This window comes from Rana temporaria, chromosome 3 (assembly GCF_905171775.1).
Source record: "Rana temporaria chromosome 3, aRanTem1.1, whole genome shotgun sequence".
Taxonomy (NCBI): domain Eukaryota; kingdom Metazoa; phylum Chordata; class Amphibia; order Anura; family Ranidae; genus Rana; species Rana temporaria.
Window position 1 is genome coordinate 266518166 of NC_053491.1, and position 13419 is coordinate 266531584.

The 13419-nt window shown below is 43.0% G+C and overlaps 1 long non-coding RNA gene across 1 annotated transcript in view; it reads left to right on the forward strand.

Annotated features, from left to right (window-relative positions):
* The first annotated feature begins 2913 nt into the window (after positions 1–2913).
* LOC120932333 overlaps positions 2914–13419 on the forward strand; it is a 97269-nt gene continuing 86763 nt past the window's right edge. The window contains exon 1 of the long non-coding RNA XR_005747954.1: positions 2914–3251. This is a non-coding gene — a long non-coding RNA (uncharacterized LOC120932333). The remainder of the gene's footprint in view (positions 3252–13419) is intronic.

Genomic DNA, 13419 nt, shown 5'->3' on the forward strand with positions numbered 1-13419 from the left:
TAAGCTGCTTCTATCTTGATGGATCAGAGTTTAGCTGGCTGTGTATATTATTGTATCAGTCCTGCCCTTGTGCCATGGCTGCAGTCTCTGTTCATTCTGTGTGCCATACCTGCAGTCTCTGACCATTCTGTGCACCATGCCAGTACTCTCTGACCATACTGTGTGCCATGCCCGCAGTCTCCAACCATTCTGTGTGCCACGCCCGCAGCCTCTGACCATTCTGTGTGCCATGCTCACAGTCTCTGACCATTCTGTATGCCATGCCCGCAGTCTCTGGCCATTCTGTGTGGGCATGAGAACGGTTGTGGGGGGCACCAAAATGCACCTTTGCCTAATTAGACAAAAATCCTTGCACCGATCCTGGATGTAGGTGGGCAAAGAGGTGACAATAGGTTAGGGGAAGAAGTCGATATATTGGGAGATACCCTTAGTTAAGTCATCCATAATGGTGATAATTGGGTGGCATGGTGGATGTTTCCATAATCATGTAATGTAATTAATTTAAAGTCAAATGAGAAGGCAATTTTTTTTTTTTCTTATAATAAAGAGATTTACTGCTTAAGATCTTTTGCACTTCACTGTTCCTTCCTTACTTTCTCTGAAGGTAGAAGTACACACCCTATGATGTGTGGTTTACATTATTTATGTTGGTTTGATTACTTTGGTGCAATAATTAATCATTTTAATCTCATTACCAAATCAAAAACAATATAAGTCATGTAAAAGTGGGCAATTAGTGGCCGATGGTCCAAATAAAGATAGGGCACCTCATCCCTTAATTTGAATAGAAGAGGGAATGGAGGAGTATGGGATTATTGCGGTGCCAGAATAGAGACCAAACAAAGGCGGATATACAAAAATAGAAAAGTTTTATTGGTTACATAAAAATCCTTTGGCTTCATCAGGGCATTTATGACGTGACCATCACAATGAAATGCTCTATAAAGGCAAAAATCATTTATCAATACATAATTCAGAACTATTCACAATTGTTATAATTGTTAGTATACCTGTAGTTTGGCTGGAAAATGTGGCGGAAAAAGTTAAATAATAATAAAAGACCCCAAAGAGTCCCAGAAACTCCCTTGGAGCCCCACATAGTGCAAACAAGCACTATAAACCCTGGAGGGTACCCAGATGGTAAACCTACCCACAGATGCCCAAGGAACCAAACAGGGAACCCAAGTCGCCTGAAGGCAGATACAAATCCAGAGGCCCTCTGGTGGTATCTAGTAATGAAAAAAAAAAATCAATATTAAGGAAAATAAAAATATATTTTTTACTAACAGTAAAAAAAAATATATATATATATATATATATATATATATATATATATATATATATATATATATATACAGTACAGACCAAAAGTTTGGACACACCTTCTCATTCAAAGAGTTTTCTTTATTTTCATGACTATGAAAATTGTAGATTCACACTGAAGGCATCAAAACTATGACTATGACACATGTGGAATTATACATAACAAAAAAGTGTGAAACAACTGAAAATATATTTCATATTCTAGTTTCTTCAAAGTAGCCACCTTTTGCAGCAGACACATCTCTAGAACTGTTAGGAGGAGACTGTGTGAATCAGGCCTTCATGGTAGAATATCTGCTAGGAAATCACTGCTAAAGAAAGGCAACAAGCAGAAGAGACTTGTTTGGGCTAAAGAACACAAGGAATGGACATTAGACCAGTGGAAATCTGTGCTTTGGTCTGATGAGTCCAAACTTGAGATCTTTGGTTCCAACCCCTGTGTCTTTGTGCGACGCAGAAAAGGTGAACGGATGGACTCTACATGCCTGATTCCCACCGTGAAGCATGGAGGAGGAGGTGTGATGGTGTGGGGGTGCTTTGCTGGTGACACTGTTGGGGATTTATTCAAAATTGAAGGCATACTGAACCAGCATGGCTACCACAGCATCTTGCAGCGGTATGCTATTCCATCCGGTTTGCGTTTAGTTGGACCATCATTTATTTTTCAACAGGACAATGACCCCAAACACATCTCCAGGCTGTGTAAGGGCTATTTGACCAAGAAGGAGAGTGATGGGGTGCTGCGCCAGGTGACTACCTCTTGAGAATGCCAAGAGTGTGCAAAGCAGTAATCAAAGCAAAAGGTGGCTACTTTGAAGAATCTAGAATATGAAATATATTTTCAGTTGTTTCACACTTTTTTGTTATGTATAATTCCACATGTGTTAATTCATAGTTTTGATGCCTTCAGTGTGAATCTACAATTTTCAAAGTCATGAAAATAAAGAAAACTCTTTGAATGAGAAGGTGTGTCCAAACTTTTGGTCTGTACTATATATATATATATATATATATATATATACATATAATTATCCATAGCCTAGCAAGATAGTTTATTGAGGGTGTACCTGAAGGGACTTGCAGCTGATTTAAATCTTTTTTTTTATCTTTTTTTTTTCTTCTTATAATAAAGAGATTTACTGCTTAAGATCTTTTGCACTTCACTGTTCCTTCCTTACTTTCTCTGAAGGTAGAAGTACACACCCTATGATATGTAGTTTACATTATTTATGTTGGTTTGATTACTTTGGTGCAATAATTAATCATTTTAAGTCATATGCAGGGGCGGACTGACCATTCGTGCACTCGGGCACTGCCTGAGGGCCCCATGCCACTAGGGGGCCCCATCAGGGTTGCCAGGCTCAGTAAAACCAGGGAAAGTATGTAAAAATCTGTGTTTTTTTACATCTGTCCCTGATATGTCCGATACCGACATGATGTAAAAATCCTTAGATTTTAGCTGCCCCGCCTCTGCACTGCCTCCTGGCATGGTGGCCATCTGTAAGCCCGGGGGCCCCATAATCTTCTATTGCCCAGGGACCCCATGAGTTGTCAGTCCGCCCCTGGTCATGTGTTAAGACAGCTACTATTTTGTGGGGGGAAAAAGACAGCTACATATTAATAAGTACGACTAGGCAAAACAGCTGTCACTATTACATTGTGTAATAACAAGTCACTACTGAGCATAAGCAAAGCTGGAAGATTCTGTGTATGTGCTGCAGAAATAAAAGTGAAAGTAACTTGCTCATAAAGATCCATTGCTGCCATTTATAAAACCAGCAGTTGAAAAGGAGATTCAAGCGAGGAACATGCCAGTGTTGTAGGGCATTTCAAATGGATTATTCCCCTTGATTAGATATCATAACAGTGGAGTGGATTATAAATTGGGACTCAGCACTAAGGATGGACAAAAGACAACCAAGGAGAAGGTAAAAGTTCCCTAAGGAATCATCCTACAGTAATTCTCTAATTTTAGTAACATATTACAATTAGCATATATGGTATATGTTTTTGCATTTAAAGACTATATGACATTTTATACTGTTTATTTATGGAAAATATTTATTTTGGGCTATGTTTTGCAGTGCATGTATTTGTCACTATAAAAGCCATAGTGTTATATACAGTAACATGCTTTGTCTGATGAATAAAACATACTTAGCTAGTAGATTAATACTATGTTATAAAACTCAATATTTTGCAGAATGTTATTTTTACATGTAAGAGAGACTAAGTAAACAAGAGATTAAGGTACACAGTCACTTTCACTTTTACTCTTATAGCTGTTAACAATCCTCTATCAAGCCTATACGTCTTTATTATTGTTATTTTTATTGAACAAATATGTCGATTTCTTGATTCGAACTGTGATAAATACACAAATGCTGCTGGAATGCTTTTAGACTGAAAGGCTAATGTATTTGCACAGTCAGAGTTTGTTTTTGTTATTAGAAAAATGTCCACACCTTCAGCCTGGATCTCTGTGATTTGGAATCTTTTTTTGTACATGTATCTATGCATTTACTGTATTCGTGGATTACAGTAAATATTCATTTCTGGAACAAGATGAAACCTAGTTAAAAAACAAACATTTAATTTTCAATTTCTTTCTTTCAAATCTAATTTATACAGTGAATTGCTTGGTAAATAAGACAATTAGGCTGGCCAAATAACGTAGGCTGGAAACTTCAAAATTTCAGGAAAAGATCAAAGACCCAGGGGAGTTTATTGCAATCACCAGATACCGAAGCTTTACACTAGACATATGCATATTCAATGATTGATGATTGGTAACAAAGGGTTTCCAGCATGTCTGACCAATCTTGGGGACGTGTACAGGCTTTTATTACATCTAGGTGCACCCTGCATTATCCAATGATCACCATCAATATTTCAACCACTGACAGAGCTAAAACACAGGAAATTCTGAACATTATGCAATATCAGGTTTAAGACTGATATAAAGAGGAGTAATAGCTGCCATTTGCATCAGTATTCCAGTTGACATGACACAGCTATTGGAATGCCATTACGTTACTATATTTGGTAATATAACGGGAACAGATAAATATAGTTTCCTCCATGCTAAAAGACCAGTAAGCTTGTATACAAGACATGCTAATACCAAAGCAGTACAGAACCCTAAATACTTGGAATTTACTCATATGCCCCACTTATGTTTGTTTACGAACAATCTCATTTTTTTTGACTAAGCAAAGGATGGAAATTAGTCCGCAGGAGAGTTATTCTACTCAGGGCATCCTGAGCAGAAACCCATGCATCCCTATGGTCTTCAGTGGGGTCAGCGACAAACTTAGCCTCAAAGTCAAGCACCAGTCTCTCCACCCCCTCCCTATGTGCTCCCGACTGTCTCTTAAATGCATTAATCTCCGTAATAAACAACCCCCGTAAAAAGGCCTTAAAAGTCTCCCAAGCCACCCCAGCATCGGGGTAGTCCGCCTGGTCCCCCCAGAAGTGAGCAATTGTTTGTGCTATCCTGGCTGGGTCTGGCAAAATATTAAGCCAAAAGGCATTCAGCTTCCATGGGGTTCTAAGCAGTGACGAGGGAGGGGAAACCTCCAACACCAGAATCAACGGGGCATGATCAGAGATACCTCGTATTGCATATGATATCTCCGTCGCTGCACATACCGCAGCGGTCGAACACAGGCACAAGTCAATACGTGATAAAGACATATGTGTTTTGGAAAAACATGAAAACTGGCACATCCCCGGGTTTCTACTCCTCCACATATCTACCCACCCCACCTCCTCAACCAGTTTCCCCAGGGCCGTGTGACCGGCACCGCGCCCGGATGAAACTGGGGGATGTTTGTCCAACTGCGAGTCCATAAAGCAGTTGAAGTCACCCACAATGTTCAAACGTACCTCCGGACGTCCCAACTGAAAGTCCAGGACCGCCCGTAGAACCTGATGACTGTATGGAGGCGGGATATATACAAAAGCAAATATACATTTTAGGGAAAACAAGCGGAAATGCAATATAACATAACGGCCCTCAGTATCCACCACACTATCAAATTCCTGGTAATCCAGGGACCCATGTATCAAAACACTCACCCCTCTAGAAAAGGAGGTGTGAGTGGAGTGATAGGCCTTGCCCACCCACCGAAAGTTAAGACATGACACTGTATCAGGGGTGAGATGAGTCTCCTGCAACGCACATATGGCCACCAAGCCCACTAACATTCTAGGACACCACATTAAGTACATTCAGCCCTCCCGCCATAATAGACACAAAATCCTGCATGGAAAGGATAATACATTCCAATTCAGTGCACACCACCACCTGGTGGGTAGTCCGCAGATGAGGCAACGCCCATAGAGACAGAACGTGAAGGTGCTGTAAGTGTTGTACTGTACCGTAGAAAACACTCCAAGCTGTTAGAACCTCAGAGTGCACTAACTTTAACATGAGCAATCCCTGAAGGTGCGGTCTTGAAAGAGACCACCAGCTGGTGATCTAGTGCCCCAGGTACTGTCAGCGCACCAAGGGCCCACAGGAGTAAACAGGGTAAAGGGGATGAAACATCTGAAAGGACACTGGGACAACCAGTCCCATCTCCTACTGGCATCACAACCACCAGTCGGGAGGCAACTATGAACAACTCGTTACACATTAAGCTCATGTGTAACATTGCCTTCCTTCGCACCCTTTCTCCGTGGGGGGATAGAGAGCAAACAAAAAATCGACTTGTGCTCCCGGCCGAGCTGTGAGTTGTTGCAAAACAATGTGAGCAGATGAGGCAGCCCTCCAGCTCGGGGCCACCCAGCCCTTCAAAAAGCCACACTCAGGGACCCAGAATAGTTCAGTCCTCTTCAACTGCCTTCCTCCTCGGTGGGCGAAAGGCATGCTCATTTGCATCCAACCAGGCCGATGCATCTGCAGCTTGTTCAAAAAAGTGAGCTTGGCCCCTCGCAATAATGCGGAGGCGTGCTGGGTACAGTGATAATAATAAAGGAGTATCTTAAGCGCTGGCCAATAGTGAATAAAAATAAATAAAATAACGTAAGTATAACTAAAGTGCAATGAGACCAACTGCTGTTCAAATCTGCATGTGCTAACAACAAAATAGTGAATTGAATAAGTGTGAGTGACGAGCGCAGTAAATGCACTATACAATCAATAAATGCTAATATGTGCAAACAAACTAAAAAGAGCCAATGTGAACAAGTTCAGGTGAAAAATAATATAAAAATGTGAACCAGTTGAACGCGACGTTCAACTGGTTCACCTTTTTATATTATTTTTCACCTGAACTTGTTCACATTGTCTCTTTTTAGTTTGTTTGCACATATTAGCATTTATTGATTGTATAGTGCATTTACTGTGCTGGGTACAACATTGCATAGGGCGCTTGCAACTTCTGCAGCCTTTTCTTGACTTCCGTGAATCGGGCACAGCGTTTCTGCACATCAGATGAAAAATCTGAGTAAAAGGAGATGCGGGCTCTATTAAACTGCACATTCTGTTTTTCTCTGGCCAGACAAAGAATAATCTCTCTGTCTCTGTAATGTAACATGCGCACCAAGATGGGTAGCGGGGGACGCCCTGGTGGAAGGGGCCGCATGGGAACCCTGTTAGCCCTCTCCACCGCGTAAAGGGCCATAAATGCCTTCTTTCCAAATACTTCCAGCAGCCACTTCTCAACGTACTCGGTGGGGTCCCTACCCTCCGTTTTCTCCGGGAGACCGACTATGCGGACATTGTTGCGCCTCATCCTGTTCTCGAGGTCATCCGCTTGCTGATCGACTTCCACGACCATTCTAGCAGTTTGCTTAGTGTCTCTCATCAGAGGGGGGAGCTTATCCTCCATATCACTAATCCTGCTTTCTGCTGCTGTGCTTCTCTCTCTGATCTTTTGTAGGTCTTGTCTTATCAGGGAAACTTTTTCTGTCAGACCATCAAAACGTGCTTGCAGGGTATTCACTGAGGCAGTGCATTTGTGAACAGCTCTCAGGATCTTAGCTAGTGTGGGCTGAGCAGGTTCCTCATACCCACTGTCCTCATCCTGCTCCTCTGACTGCTCTGCCATGCTGTCAGCAGCTGCATGTTCAGGAGAGTCTTCCACCACATCTCCCTGTGCAGATAGCTCCCCCTCAGGCGCCCCCCCCCCCTCCTCTGCTGAGTCTGCCATATTCAAGGACCCTCCCAGTTTCTGGGCATAGTACCTTATGTCCTTAGGGTCACCGCTGGTGCTCTTAAGGGTTTTCGGAGGCTTACTCACTGTGTCCTTAATCTTCTAAGTGCCGCGTTGCCGAGTTCCCGCGGCGGCGCCATGTTGGATTTCTGAGCGATGACCCTCGTATTTTTTCTTTCCCCGCAGCCCCATCATTATGAGTTCCGATTGCACAGGTACCTCCGCTGGGTCCCTTTGGGTTCCGGAGTCGGTCTGTGGCTGTTAAACAGGCCAAAGAAGCCGGGAGCAGGATTATATCAGGATACCACACGGGAGCTCTGTGAGGAAGCTGCTTCTCACATGCCGGTCCGGACCACGCCCCCCCAGGCCGCAGGAGAGTAGCATTGCTTAAAATGGGTAGAAATAAATTGGGAGATATGGGGGGGACATGTTTGGAACTTAGTATGTTATTATATGTGAACGACTTTCTGTTACTTGATCATTATTGGAAAACAAGCAAAAAAACATGATGGAAGGAACATCTAAGGCCCCGTACACACGACATAGTTTCTCGGCAGAATTCACCGAGAAACTCGGTCAAAACCCGGATTCTGCCGAGAAACTCTGTCGTCTGTACAGTTTAGGCTCGATGGAGCCGCCGAGGAGCTCGACGAGAAAATAGAGAACATGTTCTCTATTTTCTCGTTGTTCAATGGGAGAAGGCGGCCCGCCGAGCTCCTCGGCGGCTTCATCCCAGAACTCGACGAGGAACTCGACGTGCCAAGCACGTCGAGTTCCTCGGCCGTGTATACGGGGCCTAAGAATCACAAGACATTCTACTTTTTTTCTAATTTTGCATTTTAAAAGTGGATGGGATGTACCGTACTTTATATTAATAACTGTAACTGTTCATGTAAATTTTCTAAAAAAACTTGCTTATATTTATAGTTTAAGATATTTATGTTAATGGAGTCATCCACATATGCCCATTACATATGCATATGGTAACCTGCTTAGAATGGCTGGAAAACAGTTTGTATGATTAGTTGGTCTTATCTCAGCAGTCATTTAAACAGGCCACACATGTATCAAAATTTTGCAGCAGGGAGTGGCAAAATTATGATCCATGCATGGGCAGGGAGGTTGTACAGAAGTCAATCTAACAATCGACTTCTTGTACATCCACCCTGTCGGGTTTTCCCCGCCTACTCAGCAGCGCAGGCTATAGCCAGCAGTGCTAATCAGTGTATTCTCCCTGGTGTCAGAATACAAAGGCTCAGCGGGAAGGATTCCCCTATCCACATCAATGTGTGGATGGGGGAATCACGTTGTTTTCTTTTTATTCAATCCCCATCTTTGGCTAGCTTTAGCAAAGTTCCTAACTGTACTGTCTACTAGAAAACCATTGTGCACAGATTTTTATAAACATGCAGTAATCAAAATTAGGCACAGTAGGCATATAAAAATATGAAAGTCAAATAAAAATTAATTTGAGATAATTGTGTAAATAAAACTAAAAATTTGTATTCACCAAAGATGAACTATAATAAACTATAGTTTCCACACCGGGAATCGCAACTTAAGAAAGACAGTTTTTCCTTTAATGACTGTTAAAGCGGAGTTCCAGTCCCCCAAATATTTTTTTTTTAAAGACTGCTCTGTAATTGTCAAAACATGTAAATTAACATTTCTAACATGTTATATTTATTGTGCTTTTACTTTCTTGAAAAATAGTTTTTTACTCGCAGATCTCGGAAGCAGGCAGGTTCCATTTTGGCTGTGGGCATCTGAAGCCCTCCTGTGTTCCTTTTCTTTTACTTCTGTACATGCGCAGTAATGCATCAGCGAGACCATCCTTCTTTCTGACCTGTTGCCATAGCAATGTCGGCGTCTGCCTGTTGTAGCAGGTGCTGTCAAGTGGCCTCTGTTCCCCCCCCCCCCCATCCATCCATCCCCCATCAGTGAAATGGTGACAGGGCGGGCTGCAGCTCAGCACAACTCGGGCAGCGGTGTGACAGGGAGAAGGGGAGCTTTCAGAATGTTTCCCCCACTTGCCCCCCTTCTCCCTTTCTCCTGTCATAGCGCGGCTCTCTCATTAATTTGCGCCATTTGCAGATAACGCGAGATTTCGGGAATTAGGTGATTCGCAGGGATTCCTGGGATACACGACGCTGCTATCCCAGGAACCCTTGCAAATCGCCTAATGACGTAATCGCCTAGGCTATTAGGGCCAAAGGACAAGAAGAAATAAGATTAAAAAGGTATTTCTAGGCAGGAAAAAAAAATGTAAATGCCAATGTGAAAAAGATTAACAAAGGAGGTCGTATACAGAGAAAGTTTAGAAAATGGGTGGAACTCCGCTTTAAGAGATATTCCACATGAAGACACCCAACAGCTGCCCAAATCCATATGAACCAGGAGAAATATAGGACAGTGACAGGATAACTGCCATATTAACAGTGCAGTGATTGCATGATCCCATGCTGTAAATAGACAATGGGATTTATTTACTAAAGGCAAATAGGCTGTTAATTTTGCAAAGGGATCTGGCTCAGAGCTTATTGAATTAGGTGAAGCTCTGCTGGCCTTCATCATCCAATCATGTGCAAGCAAAAATGCTTTTTTTTGCTTATGCTTGCACGTGATTGGGTATTCTTTGCAAAGAAAAGCATTCCAATATTTGCATATTCTTAACAAATGAGATTTACATCAAGACCTCACTTACCTCTGTAGCTGCAGCCACTGTTAAGTAAGTTATCTTCACAATTAACAGCAGAAAACACTTTTTTACATTCATTTCAGCAGCTCAGCTCATCCTGTTCCCCCTCCCAAACAGCATTCCAATCTCTAATTTACACACTAAGCAGCTGTACAGGAAGCAGAGTGAGCTGATATCCAACGTGTAGAACTTAAACACTTCACTTATACATTTTGAGGTTGGATTCCATGGTGCCTACACCTATAGAGGCCAGTAAGATCATGTTTTAAAGGCTAAGTTCACCTTTCCAGGTAGAATTTTACTTTTCATAATAAATAGAAAAGTTTCCTTATGAGAGGGCGTGGTTTGGAGCTGCATGGAGTAAGGTGTGCAGTGTGAGCGCTCCACTCGAACAACATCCTTTTCTCCGATCTTGGGGGTTATCCTCCCCGCAGACACCCGAAGTTATACGCTACTTACCTGACCTCACGCCGACATATCTCCACCTAAGAGATCCAGCGCCATCGCCAAGCTTGATAAATATCCCTGACCTGGTGACCGAGGAGTTCAGGTCTTTTTACTCTGACCTGTACACCTCTACCGCCCACAACTCAGGGTGAATTGTCTGCATTCCTGCAAGATGTCGCTTTTACCTCGCTGACTCCCCCTTAGGTTGACCAACTTGAAGCACTAATCACCACGGACTGCATAGTAGATGCCTTAGCACAACTCTCCACCTCCAAGGCACCTGATTCGGATGGCCTCGAATTTTACAATCAATGGGGGGAGACCCTCGTCCCTAAACTTTGCAAGCTATATACCCATATCTTCGACACGAAACACTCCCAATGACCATGGGCGAAGCCCTCATTGTCCTGATACCCAATTTGGGCAAAGATCAACTGTTCCCCCAAATCATACTTCCCCATTTCCCTCCTGCAACTAGACGATAAGATACTTGCCAAAATGCTCGCCCTGAGTCTCAATAAAGTAATCCTCAGCCTTATACACCCAGACCGGATTCATGGCCAACAAAAACACAGCTTTCAACCTCAGGTGGCTTTATATGAACCTCCAATCCCAACATGACAACACCGGCTCCAGAGTTGTGGTCAGCCTAGATGCCGCCAAATAAAATAAGAAAGGAATGTGAGACTTTGAATGAGGCAATTGACTTGTGGAGTGGTTAGTGAACATTATTTATTTGTAACAATGGTATGAAACAAGTAAAAAAGTATTTTCATATATATACATACAGATGCACACATGGCATGAACATAATGAATATGTATACTGTATGTCAGCTTGGCAGCACATGAGAGGTAATGAATATTGATAAAATGTAATACAAGGTATTTCCTGTTAGCAGGCATTGGTACACCATATGCAACAGATCTGCTGTAAAAACAAAAAAAGATACACATACACATTAATAGTTACATAGTACTCAATTAATTTTGAATGTATAAAAGATATATATGGGCCGGTGAATAGGTAATGAGCCAGACTTGACTGAGCACCCCATGGAAACTCGACACATTTCATGGCTATATGCCTTTCATCAGGAATGTGCTTGGCTAGCATCCAGAAAGATGAGACCCCAAAATGGTCTGTTCCGGAGCTGGGGCAAGGAACCCCCGCCCCAACCAAGAAAACATGCACATAGCATGCCCTATTACCACAACACTTCCCACATGTGTGGGGATGGTTGCAATTATGGTGTTCTGGAAAAAAATGTATAAAGATATGTGAACAATATGTATGAAAAAGGTGAGAAAATGTGCAAAGTGAAAAAACATGATGAGTGTTTGAAGAAAAAAAAAGTGTGTTATGCATGTATATATATATATATATATATATATATATATATATATATATATACACATACACACATACAGTATATACACACACCATTATAAATGGGTATGTTGCATATGTCAAAAAAAGAGAGGACTAAGAAAAAAATGTGCATAACTTACGTGTGGGTGTATCCGGTGATTGGGCTGTGTGTGCTACCTCCCTGGTGTAAACCACATAGTGAAATGGTAAGACAAACAAGCTAACCTGCTTATGTAATCCAGGTGTGGGGCGGGTCCCCGAACGATGTCATGCACAACGTCGAATAAGAATAGGAGTTGACAGTGAAATCCACCACCGGCGCAAGCGCCAAAGTGGAGCCACGCCAACCCCATCTCCGGCGTGAGATGGACAAAGGCAGTCCCTGTATTGCGCCGTCAAAAGAAGCCGCAAACAGGTTGTAACATGATGCCTATGCGTAAGAGGGCCCCCCCCCCGCCTCAAAAGGGAAGCACTGCTACGCATCGCAGCTCCGGAATCAAGACAAGAAACGGGAGCCCCTAGATGCTGCCAAGGCGTTTGATTCCGTTGAATGGGAGTGCCTTCGCAGATTTGGCTTCAGTCCAAAATTCACTAAATGGCTCCAGCTCCTATATCAGGCCCCCACAGTGCGCATCCAGGTTAATTGTAGAGTCTCTCCTCCCTTCCCTCTTTCCCATGGCACACAACCAGGGCTGCCCTATCTCCCCCTTGTTATACGCCTTAGCCGTGGAACCCCTAGCCATCGCACTTAGAACCCACCCGGATGTTAAGGGTCTCTGCTGTGGACGTATGAGTGAGGTAATCAGTCTGTATGCCGACGACATGCTCCTGTATCTGACTGATGCTAGCCCATCACTACAGGCTGTCCTGCTGTTCATCAAACACTTTGGGGCATTATCTGGTCTTCAGATCAATTGGGCCAAATCCCAAATTCTATGCTCAACATGGGCACCCCCACAGCTAAACAAGCCCCACTTTTCCTAGTTAGAGCAAGCAAGATCAAATACCTGGGTGTTCACGTCTCCCGCTCCCTACTACACAACACTTAACATTGAACCCTTATACGACATGGTCCCGTCTCCCCCTGGGGTTATGGGGCAAATAAACTTAGTGAAAATGATCCTCCTCCCCAAGTTACTCTACATCTTCTCCACTCTACATCCCTCCATGCATATTCAAGTCCATGGAATCCATACTCAATACATTCATCTGGGGCTCCTCCCGACACAAATTATCGTGGCGAGTCCTAAAATGCCCAACTGACCTGCCTGGGACCGCACTACCTGACCTTGCCCCTATTACATAGCATCTCAAATCTCCTACTTCTTTTACTTCAATCAAACTGACAAAGAACGGTACTCCACCCTAGTTTGCTCCCAGGCCCCTGGATCAGTAATCCACCCTTTCCAAATCTTGCTT